This window comes from Myotis nattereri (genome assembly GCF_964212035.1).
Source record: "Myotis nattereri genome assembly, chromosome: X".
Classification (NCBI taxonomy): domain Eukaryota; kingdom Metazoa; phylum Chordata; class Mammalia; order Chiroptera; family Vespertilionidae; genus Myotis; species Myotis nattereri.
The window spans coordinates 135,223,952-135,240,704 of record NC_138078.1 but is presented as its reverse complement, the minus strand read 5'-3'; the positions used below and the strand labels follow the sequence as shown (position 1 = coordinate 135,240,704).

The 16,753-nt window shown below is 39.6% G+C and overlaps 1 pseudogene across 1 annotated transcript; it reads left to right on the top strand.

Moving 5' to 3' along the window:
- The first annotated feature begins 14,734 nt into the window (after window positions 1-14,734).
- Window positions 14,735-15,359, top strand: LOC308511840 (ferritin heavy chain-like; annotated as a pseudogene). Its single transcript has one exon. The product of its transcript is annotated as a ferritin heavy chain-like (transcript).
- The last annotated feature ends 1,394 nt before the right edge of the window (window positions 15,360-16,753 follow it).

The following is a 16,753-nucleotide window of genomic DNA, read 5'->3' as shown; positions in this document are numbered from 1 at the left end:
TGTATAAGACACCCCCCACCACTTTTCCAACCCAAAATTAAGAAATCAATATATTAAACATAAAACAGAACACATTTTTATTTAGTGTTAACACAGGTAATGTTTACATACCAGTACTATGATATTATGCAGCATATCACTTTATTCAGCCTCTGTTGCATCATTGCTTCATTCTTCATCACTATCCTATCTAATGATAGACAGACATGGTAATTGACCGTACCTTCGCTACACCTCCCATTGGCTAATCAGTGTGATATGCAAATTAACCGCCAACAAAGATGGTGGCTAATTTGCATATACCGGCTGGGAGCGAAGACAGAAGACACTGCAGAAGGAAGCCAAGCAACAGAGCTGAGGTAGTGGAGACATGTGGGAGAGAAGCGACAGAGACATGCCGGGTAGCAGTGGCAGAGATGGGCTGGGTAGCAGCGGCAGAGACAGGCGGGGTAGCAGCGGCAGAGACAGAAGTGAGGCCCTCTTCTTGCAGGAATCTTCCTGCAACGGGCTTCTAGTTAGTTCATAAACTGGTGGCATTTTCTGAGCTAACTTTGTTCATGTTCTCATGGCAAACCCTTCTTTCCTCATGAAACTGAAGCACCATTTTGCCTTTCCTGTAAAATCAACAATGTTCATTTCACTTGCAAACATTCTTGCTTGACATTGAATAAGCTTGGTTGACACACATAAACCACTCTGGTGCTGCTCTGTAATCCAAGTCTTAAAACTCTGCTCTAAATTTGCTCATTTTGCTGGTTTTCCTCTTAAGGCCTTCTTTTTTAGCATATTAAGGTGTTGTTCATCCTGTTTTCTCCACTGTCTGATCATACACTCAGTGGGAGGAGGTCCAAATTGACTCTCTGCAGCTCTATTCCCATGCTCTTTTGCATACCTGATTACATGCATAGTAAGACAATTGCTTGCCAGTATTTATCTTTTTAATTTTTTGACATCTTTGTGGGCTCAGAATGCTCTGGTCCCTGTTGCATCTGTGCACTCTCCACCTCCACCTCCAATCACAGCATCAGCTGACATCAGTAACAATAAAGCTCATGATTGGAGGAAGCCTGTTTGACAACGTATGGACAGCTAAGCACCCATGCAGCTCCCTCCTCCCCTGACTTCCATGTATAAGATGCCCCTCGATTTTCGGTCTAACAATTTTAGAAAAAAAGTTGCATCTTTTACACGGAAACACACAGTAACTTTTTTTTAATAATACAATATTTTTTCAAGAAAAACAATATTAAGCAATATAATAATGTTGCATGCAATAAACATTAATATTTCAAGAAAACAAATTTAAATATAATAATATTAACACAAAAAATAAATAAATAAATATAATAATATTAAATGCAATAAACATTAATATCTCAAGAAAAAAATTGAAATACAATATTATAAAAACTGTACTAACATAGTATATCATAAAAGTTATAGGAAATATTAAAAATCTGCAAATAAAAGAATTATTCAATTATATTCTAAATTATTTTTTTTCCTCTGGCTCTATTTTTGTTCTTTAATTTATGTTTATTTATATTACACAATTGAGTGAGATCATGTGATATTTATCTTTCTCTGACTGGCTTATTTCACTAAGCATAATGCTCTGCATTTCCATCCATGCTAATGTGAATGGTAAGAGTTCTTTCTTTTTTACAGCAGTGTACTATTCCATTGTGTAGATGTACCACTGTTTTTTAATCCACTCATCTTATGATGGGCATTTAGGCTATTTCCAAATCTTAGCTATTGTAAATTGTGCTGCTATGAACCTAGGAGTGCATATGTCCTTTCTGACTGGTGTTTCTGATTTTTGGAATATTTTCCAAGAAGTGCGATTACTGGGTCAAATGGTTCCATTTGTAACTTTTTGAGGAAACTCCATACTGTTTCTACAGTGGTTGCACCAGTCTGCATTCCCACCAGCAATACAAGAGGGTTCCTTTTTCTCAGCATCCTCACCAACACTTGTCATTTGTTGATTAGTTGATGGTAGCCATTCTGACAGGTGTGAGATGGTACCTCATTGGCATTTTGATTTCCATCTCTCCAATGATTAGTGAGTCTGAACATGTTTTCATATGTATCTTCGCCTTCTGTATGTCCCCTTTCAAAAAGTGTATTTAGGTCCTTTGCAAATTTTTGGATTAGATTGTTTATCTTCCTTTTGTTAAGTTGTATGAGTTCCCTGTAAAATTTGGAGATCAAAACCTTATTGGAGATAACATTGGCAAATATGTTCTCCCATGCAGTGGGCGTTCTTGTTTGGTTGATGGTTTCTTTTGCTGTGCAGAAACTATTTATTTTGATATAGTCCCATTTGTTTATTTTCTCCTTCTTTTCCATTGCCCTAGGAGCTGTATAGATAAAGATATTGCTGCGACATATGTCTGATATTTTGCTGCCTATGGATTCTTCTAAGACTTTTATGGTTTCCCATCTTATGTTTTAGTCTTTTGTCCATTTTGAATTTATTTTGTGTATAGTGTAAGTTAGTGATCTAGTGTCATTTTTTGCAAGTATCTTTCCAGTTTTCCCAACACCATTTATTGAAGAAACTGTCTTGACTCCATTCTATGCTCTTGCCTCCTTTGTCAAATATTAATTGAGCATAATGATTTCGGTTGATTTCTGGGTTCTCTGTTCCGTTCCATTGGTCTACATGTCTGTGCCAGTACCAGGCAATTTTGAGAACCGTGGCTTTGCAATATAGCTTGATATCTGGTATTGTGATCCCTCCCACTTGTGTTCTTCTTTCTCAGGATTGTTGTGTCTATTCGGGTTTTTTTGTTTGTTTGTTTTTTTATTCCATATGAATTTTTGGAGAGTTTGCTCTAAGGCTGTGAAATATGCCATTGGTATTTCAATGGGGATTGCACTGAATCTATAGATTGCATTGGGTAGTATGAACATTTTAATGATATTGATTCTACCAATCCATGAACATAGTATATTCTTCCATTTGTTTATGTCTTCCTCTATCTCTTTTTTCAACATCCTGTAGTTTTCTGAGTACAGGTTTTTTACCTCCATAGTTAAGTTTATTCCAAGGTATCTTAAATTTTTGGTGGAATGGTAAATGGGATTGGGTTTTTTCTCTTTCTGTGAGTTCATTATCCTATCTAATAAAAGAGAAACATGGTAATTAGCATATGTCTGCTACCCTTCCCATTGGCTAATCAGTGAGATATGCAAATTAACTGCCAGCCAATATGGCTGCCAGCAGTCAGGTAGCTGGAAGCTAACATGAGACTTGCTTGCTTCAGTGATGGAGGAAACCAACGTTCCCCGCCTGCCTTGCCGGGCACTGAGCTTGCAGTTTGAAACATTGTTACAAAAATAGAAGCTAAACAAAACCCCAGAAACCTGCTTTCAGCCAGCCGGGATCTCAGAGCTGGAGTTGATACAGTGTTTCCATTATAGAAGCCAAACAAACCAGATACCTGCTTTCAGCAGTGGAGGCCTAAGAGCTGGAGCCAGAGCTAAAGCTGGCCCAGAATAAAAAAAAAAAGAAAAAAAGGAGCACTTGGGAGCTTCAGTCACCCGCCAGCCTGAAAACAGCCCTCAGCTCCTCACCCAGACTGGCCAGGCACCCCAGTGGGGACCCCCACCCTGAAAGATGTGTGACCAGATGCAAACAGCCATCATCCGCTCACCCAGGCTGGCCAGGCACCCCAGTGGGGAACCCCACCCTGATCCAGGACACCCTTTAGGGCAAACCAGCTGGCCCCCACTCCGTGCACCAGGCCACTACCCTATATAGTAAAAGGGTAATATGCCTCCCAGCACCGGGATCAGCAGAGCTGTGAGGCCTCCCAGCACCGGGATCAGTGGAGCTGAGAGGCCTCCCAGCACCAGGATCAGTGTGACAGGTGGAAGTGCCCAAACCCCCTGATCGCCCTGCTGCTCTGTGTGTGTCAGGGGGCGGGGCCACAACCTCCCTATCCACCCTGCTCTTTTCGTGACAGGGGAAGGCACCCCAACCCCCTGATCAGCCCTGCTCTGTGCCTGATAGGGGGGAGCTCCCCAATCCCCTGATCGCCCTGCGGCTCTGTGTGTGACACAGTGTGGCGCCCCATCCCCACCCCCGCCCCACAGACCCTGCTCTGTGTGTGACGGGGTAGAGCCATAACCTCCCCATTGGCCCTGCCCTGAGTGTGACAGTGGCGGTGCCTCAACCCCCTGAGCGGCCCTCCTCTGTGGGTGATAGAGGGCGGCACCCCAACCTCCCCCCCAACGGGCCCTGCTCTGTGTGTGATGGGGTAGAGCCATAACCTCCCCATCCGCCCTGCCCTGAGTGTGACAGTGGCAGCGCCCCAACCCCCTGATTGGCCCTGCTCTGTGGGTGATAGTGGGTGGCTCCCCAACCTCCTGATGGGCCCTGCTCTGTGCGTGACAGGGGGGAGATCCCCACCCCCCTGATTGGCCCTGCTCTGTGCGTGACAGGGGGTGGCGCCACAACCTCCCCATCGACCCTGCCTTGAGTGTGACAGGGGGTGGTGCCCCAACCCCCCAATCAACCCTACCCTGAGCATGACTGGGGGTGGCATCACAACCTCCAGATCCGCCCTGCTCTGTGCATGGCAGGGGGCGGCGCCCCAACTCCCCAATCGGCCCTGCACTGAGCCCAACCAGGGGCTGCTCCTAGGGATTGGGCCTGCCCTCTGCCACCGGGGAGCAGGCCTAAGCTAGCAGGTCATTATCTCCTGAGGGGTCCCAGACTGCGAGAGGGCACAGGCCGGGCTGTGGGACCCCACCTCCCCCCTGAGTTCACAAATTTTTGTGCACTGGGCCTCTAGTTCATGTATAAAAAGCCATAGATTAATGGGTGTTATTTTTTTATCCTGCTATGCCAGAAGCTTGTCCATCCTTGCTGCTTGACACAGTCGCTGCAGGGAAGAAACATTTGGAATAGAATGGATAGGATTAAAATCAACTGGTATAAATACAGATGTAACAAGAGAATAAAGACAGAACCTGGCTGGAGATCCTGGACCGAACTTGGCTGGAGATCCTGGCTAGAGATCCTGGCTAGGCTGCTGATCAACTGAACGCTGTCTCTGTGTCATTCCTTCTTCGCCTACTCCGTCCACACTTTTGGGGACTCCTGGACCTGCTGGGGCTGGACCCCAACACTGCAACATTGCCAAATTAATTTATTAAATCTAGTAGGCTTTTTTTAATGGAGTTGTTAGGGTTTTCTATGTATAGTATCGTGTCATCTGTGAATAATGACAGTTTTATTTCTTTTTTTCCAATTTGGATGCCTTTTATTTCTCCTTCTTGTCACATTGCTATGGCTGGCAATTCCAGTACTATGTCCAACAGGAGGGGTGAGAGTGGGCATCCCTGTCTTGTTCATGTTCTTAGGGGAAATGGTTTTAGTTTTTGCCCATTGAGTATGATGTTGGCTGTAGGTTTGTCATATCTGGCCTTTATCATGTTAAGGTATGCTCCCTCTATTCCCACTTTGCTGAGAATTTTTATCAAAAATGTGTGTTGTATTTTTTCAAATGCTTTTTCTGCATTTATTGATATGATCATATGATTTTTGTCTTTCAATTTGTTTATGTGATGTATTATGTTATTGATTTGAAAATATTGTACCATCCTTGCATCCCTGGAATAAATACCATTTGATCATGGTGCATGATCTTTTTTAATATATTGCTAGATATGATTTGCTAATATTTTTTGAGGATTTTATCATCTATGTTCATCAGGGATAGTGGACTGTAGTCCTGTTTCTTTGTAGTGTCTTTATCTGATTTTGAAATTAGGATAATGCTGGCCTCATAAAAAGAGTTTGGAAGTGTTCCTTCCTCTTAGATTTTCTGAAATAGTTTGAGGAGTATAAGTGTTAGTTCTTTGAATGATTGGTAAAATTCCCCTGTAAATCCATCTGGACCTGGGCTTTTTTGCCCGAACCGGTTTGGCTCAGTGGATAGAGCGTCGGCCTGCGGACTGAGGGGTCCCGGGTTCGGTTCTGGTCGGGGGCATGTACCTGGGTTGCGGGCACATCCCCAGTGGGAGATAGATGTGCAGGAGGCGGCTGATCGATGTTTCTCTCTCATCGATGTTTCTGACTCTCTGTCTCTCTCCCTTCCTCTCTGTAAAAAATCAATAAAATATATTTTAAAAAATCCATCTGGACCTGGGCTTTTGTTTGGTGGGAGTTTTTTGTTGTTTTGTTTTGTTTTGTTTGTTTGTTTTTTCTGCTTCTATTTCATCAGTTGTTATTGGCCTATTCAGTTTTTTTTATTCTCCCTGATTCAGTTTTGGGAGATTGTATTTTTCTAGGAATTTATCTATTTCATCCACATTGTCTGGCTTGTTGGCATATATTTGTTCATAGTATTTTCTTACAATCCTTTGCATTTCTGTGGTGTCAGTGGTATCTCTCCACTTTCGTTTATGATTTTATTTATTTGGCTCCTCACTCTTTGTTTCTTGATGAGTCTTGCTAATGTTTTATCAATTTTGTTTATAGAACAAGCTCTTGGTTTTTTTGCCTTTTTGTATTTTTTTTTTAGTCTGTATGTTATTTATTTCTGCTCTAATCTTTATTTTTTCCTTCCTTCTACTTACTCTGGGCTTTTCTTGTTGTCCCCTTTCTAGTTCTTTAAGTTGTAGGGTTAAATAGTTTTTGCTGATTTTTTGTTTGAGGTATGCCTGTAGTGCTATGAACTCCCTATCAGGACTGCTTTTACTGTGTCCCAGAGATTTTGGGTTGTTGTATGTTCATTTTAATTTGTTTCCAGGAAGTTTTTTATTCCTTTCTTGATCTCCTTAGCAACCCATTCATTGTTTAATAACATGCTATTTAGCCTCCATGTGTTTGAATGTTTTGGGGTGTTTTTACTGTAGTTGATTTCTAATTTCATTCCACTGTGATCTGAGAAGATGCTTGATATGATTTCAATATTCTTGAACTTGTAGAGACTTGTTTTGTGTCCTAACATGTGGTCTATCTTTGTGAATGATCCATGTGCACCTGAGAAGAATGTATATTCTGCTGCATTGGGGTGAAATATTCTATAGATGTCAATTAAATCCTGATCCAGTGTGTCCTTTAGAGTCTCTGTTTCCTTGTTAAGTTTTTGTCTGGAAGATCTATCCAGTGAAATCAGAGGGGTGTTAAAATCCCCTACTATAACTATACTGTTGTAGATCTCTCCATTAAAGTCCTCTAGAAGTTTTTGTTATATATTTAGGTGCTCCATATTGGGTGCATATATGTTTACCAGGGTTATATCCTCTTGCTGGATCAATCCCTTTAGTATTATGCAGTGACCTTTATTGTCTCTTGTGATGGCCTTTATTTTAAAGTCTATTTTGTCAGATATGAGTATTGCTACCCCGGCTTTTTTTTTTCTTTTTCATTTGCATGGATATTTTCTTTCGATCCCTTCGCTCTCATCCTGTGTGTATCTTTTGTTTTGAGGTGGGTCTCTTGTAGATAGCATATTGTTGGGTCATGTTTTTGTATCCATTCAGCTACTCTATGCCTTTTGATTGGAACATTTAATCCATTTACATTTAGGGTTATTATTGATAGGTACTTATTTATAGCCATTTTAATTCTGTATGGCTAGGTTTCTCTCTGTTTCTTCTTCTCATTACAGCAATCCCTATAGCATTTCTTGTAGTGCTGCCTTGGTGGTGATGTACTACTTTAGTTTTTTGTTTTGTTTTGTTGTTGTTGTTTTTTGGGTCTGGAAAGTTCTTTATTTGACCATCTTCTTTTAATGATAGCCTTGCTGAATATAGTAATCTTGGTCTCAGATCTTTGCTTTCCATTTCCTTGAGTACTTCATGCCATTCCCTTCTGGCCTGTAGAATTTCTGATGAGAAATCAGGTGTCAGCTTTATGGAAACTCCTTTGTAGATAAAAGTTTTCTTTTATCTTCCTGCCTTTAAGATTCTTTGTCTTTCATTTTTAGCATTTTAATTATGATGTGTCTGGGCGTGGGTCTGTTTGGGTCCTTCTTGCTTGGGATTCTCTGTGCCTCCTGAACTTGTGTGACTTTTTTCTTTACCAGGTTAGGGAAGTTTTCTACCATTATTTCTTAAAACACTTTCTCTATGCCTTTCTCCCGTTTTGCTTCTTCTGGCACACCTGCTATTCTAATATTTTATGTTTCACATTGTCCCACAGCTCCCTTAAGCTGTCCTCCTGTTTTTTAATTGTCTTTTTTTTCTTTTTGGTTCTCTGGTTAAGTGATATTTTCAACTCTGTTTTCCAATTCACTGATTCAATCCTCAGCTTCCCCTAATCTGCTGTGTATTCCTTCCAATGTGGTCTTAATTTGTATTATGTCATTCTTTAACTCTGTTTCAGATAATTTTCTTATCTCTGCTTCATTTATCTCTTCTTCTGGAGAATTCTCTAGTTCTTTCATTTGTCTCTTCATTTTGCCTTTCTGTTTGGGTTTGTGACTATATATTAGGTAGAGCCTCTACACCTCTCAATCCTTAGTTCAGGATAGTGTTAAAGGCTGTTTCTGACTAATTAGATCAGGCATAGACACAAAGCTTCCAGAGACCGCCTCTACCTACAGACTGATAGGATTCTGACTTGAAATGCCCCCCAGGCAATTGTTCTCATGTTTGGTGAGAATTTTTTTCAACAGGGTGGGGCAGTTGCTCCTGCCTGGAGGCTAATTGTTATTTTTAATCTCTTATGTGGCCTCAGAGCAAGGTGTTTTCCAATAGTGTGTGCCAACTGTCTTCCTCCCAGGCAAGACAAATGTGTATGTAGGAAAGACATCCTCTGCTATGTGAGGGAATGACTCAGCACAGGAAACTTGGGGTATCTGTCTTCTGAGCTCTATCCTCTGAGACCCCAGTACTGACTTCTTCTTTCACAGTTCCAGTCCACTTAACCCTTTCTCTGCTGGAGCACAAGGTGGGTGGCTCCACAGGAAATTTTTTGCATTGGCCCTTTAAGAGGGTGCCTGAATTTTCAGCTGTTACTCCCTGGCAGACAGTACCTGCTGCTTTTCACAGCCAGATGTTATGTGGGTACCCTCCTCAGTTTTGGTGCTCTCTGTTGAGGGGCCCAACTTGGGGATTAGATCCAAGAGTCCTCAGTGGCAACCCCCCACACCTGAGATATCTCTCTGGGACTTCAGTTGTTGTCTATGGGCACCTGGCCAGACCTTTCATGACTCCACCCCTCCTACCAGTCTCTATGCGGTCTCCACTTTTGGTCCTCGGGTATCAGGGTTCTCTCCTGCAAGTTTTCCATTGATTATTCAGGAAGTTTTTCTGTATTTTAGCTATAATACCAGTTTGTTCTTGGGAGCATGTCCGTGCAGCATCCACTTACTCTGCCACCATTTTAAATCCCCCTTAACTCTTATTTATATCAATTACCTTACAGTATAATTGGTTTCTTAAATGTCATCATTTCACTTAAAGTTGAAGTTTCCAAGAGCCTACTGACAACCTTAAGTAGGACTTAACTGTACACTGAAGTCCTGCTGTTACACCATTCTTAGGGTCAGAGCCATGCAACTGCTTGGGAGTGGCAAGTCCATGCTTCTTCAAGGTGTTTCTAGCACTGCTGGTAACTGAATAACACTGGACTTGATCCAAGGTGAGTTATGCCAAATTCCATGCTATGTGCTATATAGAGAGGATTATATGATGTTTAGAGACCAATATGTTGTGTTCTGTATTTGTCTATTATTGTGTAATACAAGATCTTCCAGACAAGAAAAAAAAATACACTGTCTCAAGTCCTGTTTACTGCTCCTGATGCCCAGGACTTTAAGGTATATGTTAAGAGTATAAGACACAAGAAGGATTTTTTTAAAGCTCCACAAATGCATATCACTGGAACCTGAAATAAAGAAATACTTATTAAACCAGCCATCACAAGTTCTCAAGAGAATGAGGCTGCTCTGCAAAGAGAGCAAAAATTATATAAAAGAAATAAGTAAATCACACCACATATCTGAGAGCTTCTACTCAGTGATGAAAGCTTCTGATATGTTTCTATGCTCATGCTTTTAACATATTATTTATAAGCAAAACTGGGAAATGAGACAATAAAAATAAACAAAAATGGTAAGCAATTATTGAAGACTGAATAAGAAGGAAACTGAATTAGAAAGGGTAACAGAGAAAGCCTCATGATACTTTCCAGATTTCCTTAAACTCTTTCTTCACACAGACTGAGTCCAAGTGCCTAGCATTTGTCATTTCAGCTTATCAGTTAATCTCTGTTCACACTTTCACTTCAGAGGCACTTATGTATACATAAAATTGTCAGCCCCAACAAAATGTGTAATATTTGAAAAATCATTATAAACATACTATCTTGCTGTGGTGGCACTCTAGATAATATAAAAGACATTCATATCCATACTTTCATTGAATATTTTACACAAATAATTTGAAACTTTTCATCCTACATTCTTCTGATATGTAAATGTTCACATGAACATTTTCTAAATAAATGTATTTTGTATTTCATAGTTGCTATCTATCACTGTTAGTAAATTAACTTTCACAGTAGCCTTAAAATGTCAATCCTTTCATGAAAAGCAAAATTAAAAACAACAACCCCCAATTGAAAGCCCTGTTGGAGGCCATAAAAATCCTTGTTAATGGACTTGGTATTAAATAGTAACTATGGGCATATGGCACAGTATACTGCTGAAAGTATAGCTAGAGCCCCTTTGGGGAAATAAAACAATAGAACCTATGTCTTGTAAACCTGATCTTCATGGGGGCAGTCAGCTTCTTGGCACTTTTTAAAATTCTAAATCCTCACCTTCATGTGTAGAGCACCTGATTAGCTAAGCTAGCTAACCTCTGACTATGAAAGTAAGTTCACCTAATGGCACCTGTATAAACAGAAACCTGGTTGTGATTGTATTCTAAACAGGATTCATCCAGCATGCAATATTACTACAGACATGCCCCTTCCTCATTCAGGCAAATAAGTCACTAAGCACTTACAGGAGAGAGCACTCGAGGGTTTGTTTTGCCAGGAGAAACAGGGGCATTATTTTACTACTGTGATAGAGGAGGGGGTGAAGGACAAGGGCATTTTTCAATAAATGTAGTATTTATACAAAAATACGTGTACTGAAACAAAATTGAAAAGGAAAGCACATTTATCAGAGAGGAAAGACTTATTCAAACATTAGAGCTCTCATGTTACCTCTGTTTTCATTTGAGATATTTGTATTTTAATACTTTTGCATTCCAAAAAGTTTTACTCTGTACTCATGATTTTGCTGTTAGCTAAGTGATCAATCATGCTATCGCCAATTTCACATTGAGACTTCATGACAGGATGAAATCAGAGAACAAAATGGCTGTGGGGGAAGAATTTGTTAAAATACAGCTAGTTTGAGGAACAGGCAAAACAGTAAAAAATAAGGGGGGGGGGAACATATGAAGTATAAATACATCTATCTAATCTATCTATAAGACAGATCTATTGCAAAGCTTTCCACAGCACGGAAGTCATTGTATGATGCATCTGAGTGTTGAGACTAGTAAAATACTATAATCTAGTTGCAACTAAATGCCAATATTTTAGTCCATTGACTGTGGGCACTGATTTGTATTTACTGCATGTCTCTAAACTATATGAACACAAAGAATACACTGAAGGCTACTTATGAAATAAAGCTCAATTTTATATTTACACCCAGAAAAATGTGTTAAGAAAATCCAACAGGCACAAATCCCGAACAAGAGTAATAAAGGGTATCAGAATAAAGCCTCACATAATATTTTCAAATAACTGATGTTAGAGCCTATTCTGTAGGTGTGGAATCCTACTCATGTACAACTGGGAGGGAGAAGAAGCTCTAAGATATAAAAACCCCAACAGTGGTTTGGAAGCAAGATACTCAGGAGAAAGCAGGAAAGCCTGGATTTTTATTAAGAATTGAACCTCTTCAATTTAACTTTGGCAAGCAAGTAATGCCTATTCCTTTTAATATTGATATTACATTTAAATGCAAGTTTTGAATGACTGCTCTCTAAAGATTCAACTGATGGAAATGATCTACTATTACAAAGGCAGATCATGCTTGCTTAAAATAAATCACTTTAACTTTGCCTTTGTAATACATTCATGATACAAACAATTCTCTCTTCATGCAAGGCCTGACATTAATTCTAATCTTATAGTGCTCTCTACTGGTGATAAATTATGTGAAACCTCATTAGGTATTGAAAGGCCTAATTAACTTTTCATCTTAGGCTCAGATTATCATTCAAGTCCAGTGTAACACCTCCCAATTCACTGAACTGGGCAATCAGAATCTAAAGAGCACCAGGAATCTCCCTCATGTAAGGAGGGAAAGAGATCGCAGCAGTTCTCAACCTGTGGGTCGCGAACAATGAAAATACATCCTGCATATCAGATATTTACATTATGATTCAGAACAGTAGCAAAATTACAGTTATGAAGTAGCAACGAAAATAATTTTATGGTTGGGGTCACCACAACATGAGGAACTGTATTAAAGGGTCGTGGCATTAGGAAGGTTGAGAACCACTGTTAGAGCCTCCCCACACACACTATGTACTATGCATCAGAGGCACCCAAGAAAAAGAGTCCCCAATTTCATAACAGGGCTATTTAGGCAGGCTTGTTGCAAAGCAGATCAAGTGAAAAATGCTTAATGAGGAATTAATAGTTGGATTGGAATCCTGGCTTTGAGCCACAATAGCCTTGTGACTCTGAGTAAGGCATTTTACCTTTGAAGCTTTAATTTTCTCATCAGTAAAACAGAAATGATATTTCCTGTCCTACCTGTATTACTATGCTGTTGTAACAAATGAGATCATAGGTAAAGTCGTACTTTATAAAAATTATACTATTAGTATTATCACATTATCACAGTAAAAGAGACATTATTTTCTTTAGATGAGCCTTAAATCTTTTTTGTTTTTATCAGTGGAATTTTCAAAAACATAATCTTACATGAAACTTTAATATATTGAACTGATTTCATTAGTATAAGTGTACGGTATAAGTGCAAAAGTATAACTATTTACTTATTAAGTCAGTTAATGACAAGAACAAAACTGTCTGCATGTACATGAAATTTTGAAATCTGGGGTTACGGTTGTCAATTAAACTGACATTTGCTATAATATCGAATTTATTCCTGGACTTCTTTTAGGTGCTTAGTATCAGCAAAATTATAATTCAGAGATATAAGTTCTGTATTTTTCCATGTATAAAATGCCCCCAAGTATAAGATGCCCCTCCCCCCTACTTTTCCAATCCAAAATTAAGAAATCAACATTTTAAACATTTTGCTGGTTTTCCTCTTAAGGCCTTCTTCTTTTTTGGCATATTAAGAAGTTGTTCTCCCTGTTTTCTCCACTGTCTGATCATACATTCAGTGGGAGGAGGTCCAAATTGTCTCTCTGCAGCTCTATTTCCATGCTCTTTTGCATACCTGATTACATTCAGTTTGAATTTTGCAGAATTAGATAATCACTTACTGGTATTTATTTTTTATTTTTTGACATTTTTGTGGGCTCAGAATGCTCTCGTCCCTGTTGCATCTGTGCACTCTCCACCTCCACCTCCAATCACAGCATCAGCTGACGTCAGTAACAATAAGGCTCATGATTGGAGGAAGGCTGTTTGAAAAGGTATGGGCAGCTAAGTGCCCATGTGGCTCCCTCCTCTCCTGAGTTCCATATATAAGATGCCCCTCGGTTTTTAGTCTAAGGCAGTGTTTCTCAACCTTCCTAATGCAGTGACCCTTTAATACAGTTCCTCATGTTGTGGTGACCCTCAACCATAAAATTATTTTTATTGCTACTTCATAACTGTAATTTTGCTACTGTTATGAATCGTAATGTAAATATCTGATATGCAGGATGTATTTTCATTGTTACAAATTAAAGCATAGTGATTAATCACAAAAACAATATGTAATTATATATGTGTTTTCCAATGGTCTTAGGCGACCCTTGAAAGGGTCGTTTGACCCCCAAAGGGGTCACGACCCACAGGTTGAGAACCACTGGTAGAAAACTATAGTGTCTTATACCTGGAAAAATATGGTATCTGTAAATGACAATTTTTTAATTGCTTCAAAATCCCAGCATACATTTCAACTAAAATGATTCAGAAGCTTGAACAGTAAGTGGTAATAATAGTTACTGCTCATACTATTTATGTACTAGGTATTTTTCTAAAGACTTCATGTATATTTATTTAGTTCTCATAAGAATCCCAATAAGGGGGTTGTTTCTAAAGTCACCATTTTTCACAGGTAAGGAAAGAAATTGAGACAAAAGAGATTAAGAAATATACTCAAGGTGATACAGCAGGTCTGGTGCCACAATCTGTGCTCTTTAACCACTTTGGTACATTGCCTTCTACAGAGGAAAGGCTTCTTTGGAAGTTGAATCACCAAAAAGATATAACAGAGTCTTCATGGAGAGCAGCTGTGGTTTCCCTGCTAGCGGTTCTCAACCTGTGGGTCATGAACAATGAAAATACATCCTGCATATCAGATATTTACATTACAATTCATAACAGTAGCAAAATTAGTTATGAAGTAGCAACGAAAATAATTTTATGGTTGGGGGTCACCAAAACATGAGGAACTGTATTAAACGCGGCATTAGGAAGGTTGGGAACCACTGGTAGAAGCTGGTGCTTGCACTGCAGCCGCCACCAGGCCAGTCTTTCACCTCTCACAGCACCCTCCTCACATAGCCTCAGATGCCCCAGACGACCCAAGGTCCCCGCTTCCGCTCCAGAGCCACGCAGCCATGCCTCTCTTCAGCCGCCCATCATGTGTCCACCGCGCCCACCTCGCAGGTGCACCAGAACTGCCACCAGGACTCGGAGGCCTCCATCAACCGCCAGATCAATCTGGAGTTCTACGCTTCCTACATCTACCTGTCAATGTCTTACTACTTTGACCATGATGATGTGGCTTTGAAGAACTTTGCCAAATATTATCTTCATCAATCTGATGAGGAGAGGGAACATGCTGAGAAAATGATGAAGCTGCAGAACCAGCGAGGTGGCTGAATCTTCCTTCAGGATATCAAGAAACCAGGCCGTGACAACTGGGAGACTGGGCTGAATGCAATGGAATGTGCCCCAGCACTTGGGAAAAAGTGTGAGTCAGTCACTACTGGACTTGCACAAACTAGCTACTGACAAAAATGACCCTCATTTGTGTGACTTCATTGAGACTCATTACCGGAATGAGCAGGTGAAATTCATCAATGAATTGGGTGATGACGTAACCAACTTGCACAGGTTGGAGACCCCTGAAACTGGCATGGCAGAGTTTCTCTTTGAAAAACACACCCTGGGAGACAGTGATGAGAACTAAGCCTTAGGCTGCTTCCCATAGCCTCAGGTGTGACTGCCTGGTCATCAAAGCAATACTGCGTGTTGGAGATACCTTTACCTTTTCTATAACTTGTACCATCACCCAGCCATATCTTTCATTTGTACTATTCCTTCAAATAAAATAATTTGATACCACCCCAAAAAAATATATAACAACTGCTAAAATTCCTGAATCGGAACATGCTAAATTTGCAGTTAAACTATGAACGGGATTCTCAACCAGCCTAAATCTTCATTATTTGGCAAAATTATTTTCCTAAAATATCTTGTTCTGGCAGCATCCTTTAAAACATATATGGGATACCTCAGTGCCTATCTGTAAGGTAGTCCCTGGACATTTCAAAACAGCCAAATTTGTTTTCCATGATTACTCCATTAGAGGTTTTCATTTCATGGCTAAAAATACAACCATAAACCTTGTAACTTTACAAGTACATATTGCCTTATGAAGTTCCTTCTGTTTATTAAAATTCAGATGAAAGTATTTAAAATATGCCTCAGCACTAAATGGTATTCTGTCAACAGGGTATGCACTGCACACCCTCTTATTCTTACTCTGTCCCTTGCACCTGGAGGAGAGTGTGTACCTGAGCCTCACCTGACATTTAATTGAGCCCAGTCCTCATGCACTGGAGTAGTGACCTCACATGTATAATTCTATGTTTAGGAACATGTGTCAGCTTGACATTCCAGCCACTTTTAATATTAATTTCAGATCCTTTTTATTAACAACATATACAAAAAGTTTAAATAAATAAGCACACACAGAGCAGGAGTTTTATCTGCATACAAAAAAAATGTTCTGCAGACAGCGCAACTAAGTGTGCTAGGAAACTTGGAGTTGCCTCACTACATTTTCTGCTAGAACTCTCCATCTTGTGCCTAAAGAGACCCCAAAAAAGCAACACTGGCAGTTTTGGAAGATATAATCACTCCTGCCTTCCTCTGAGTATTTGGAAAATCTATATAAGTCCCACTATAAGATTTTGTCAAATATTGGAAAGGAGTTATTAATCAGGGGAAAATGGAAATGTATGTAGTATTTTAGTACTGATTAGAGATTAAAAAGTATTTTGTTGGTTTAGGAGTTTTAGGAGATATTATTTATAATTTGACATGCTCATAAAATTACTACATTTGGTATATTTACAGATATGAAAACCAAGGAAAATAGGGAAATGATAGAGAAGTTTATTATCTGAAAATAAAATAATTAATCATAAGTAAGTCCTCTCTCCTTTACCTTTTATCTCCTGCACCCTGTCTATACATTTCTGAAGAACATAAACTTAGAAATCCTTTAAATTTTAAATTTTGGGTTACATAAAAACAGTATGTTTCCTACCTGTCCTAATTGATTTATTATAAATATGT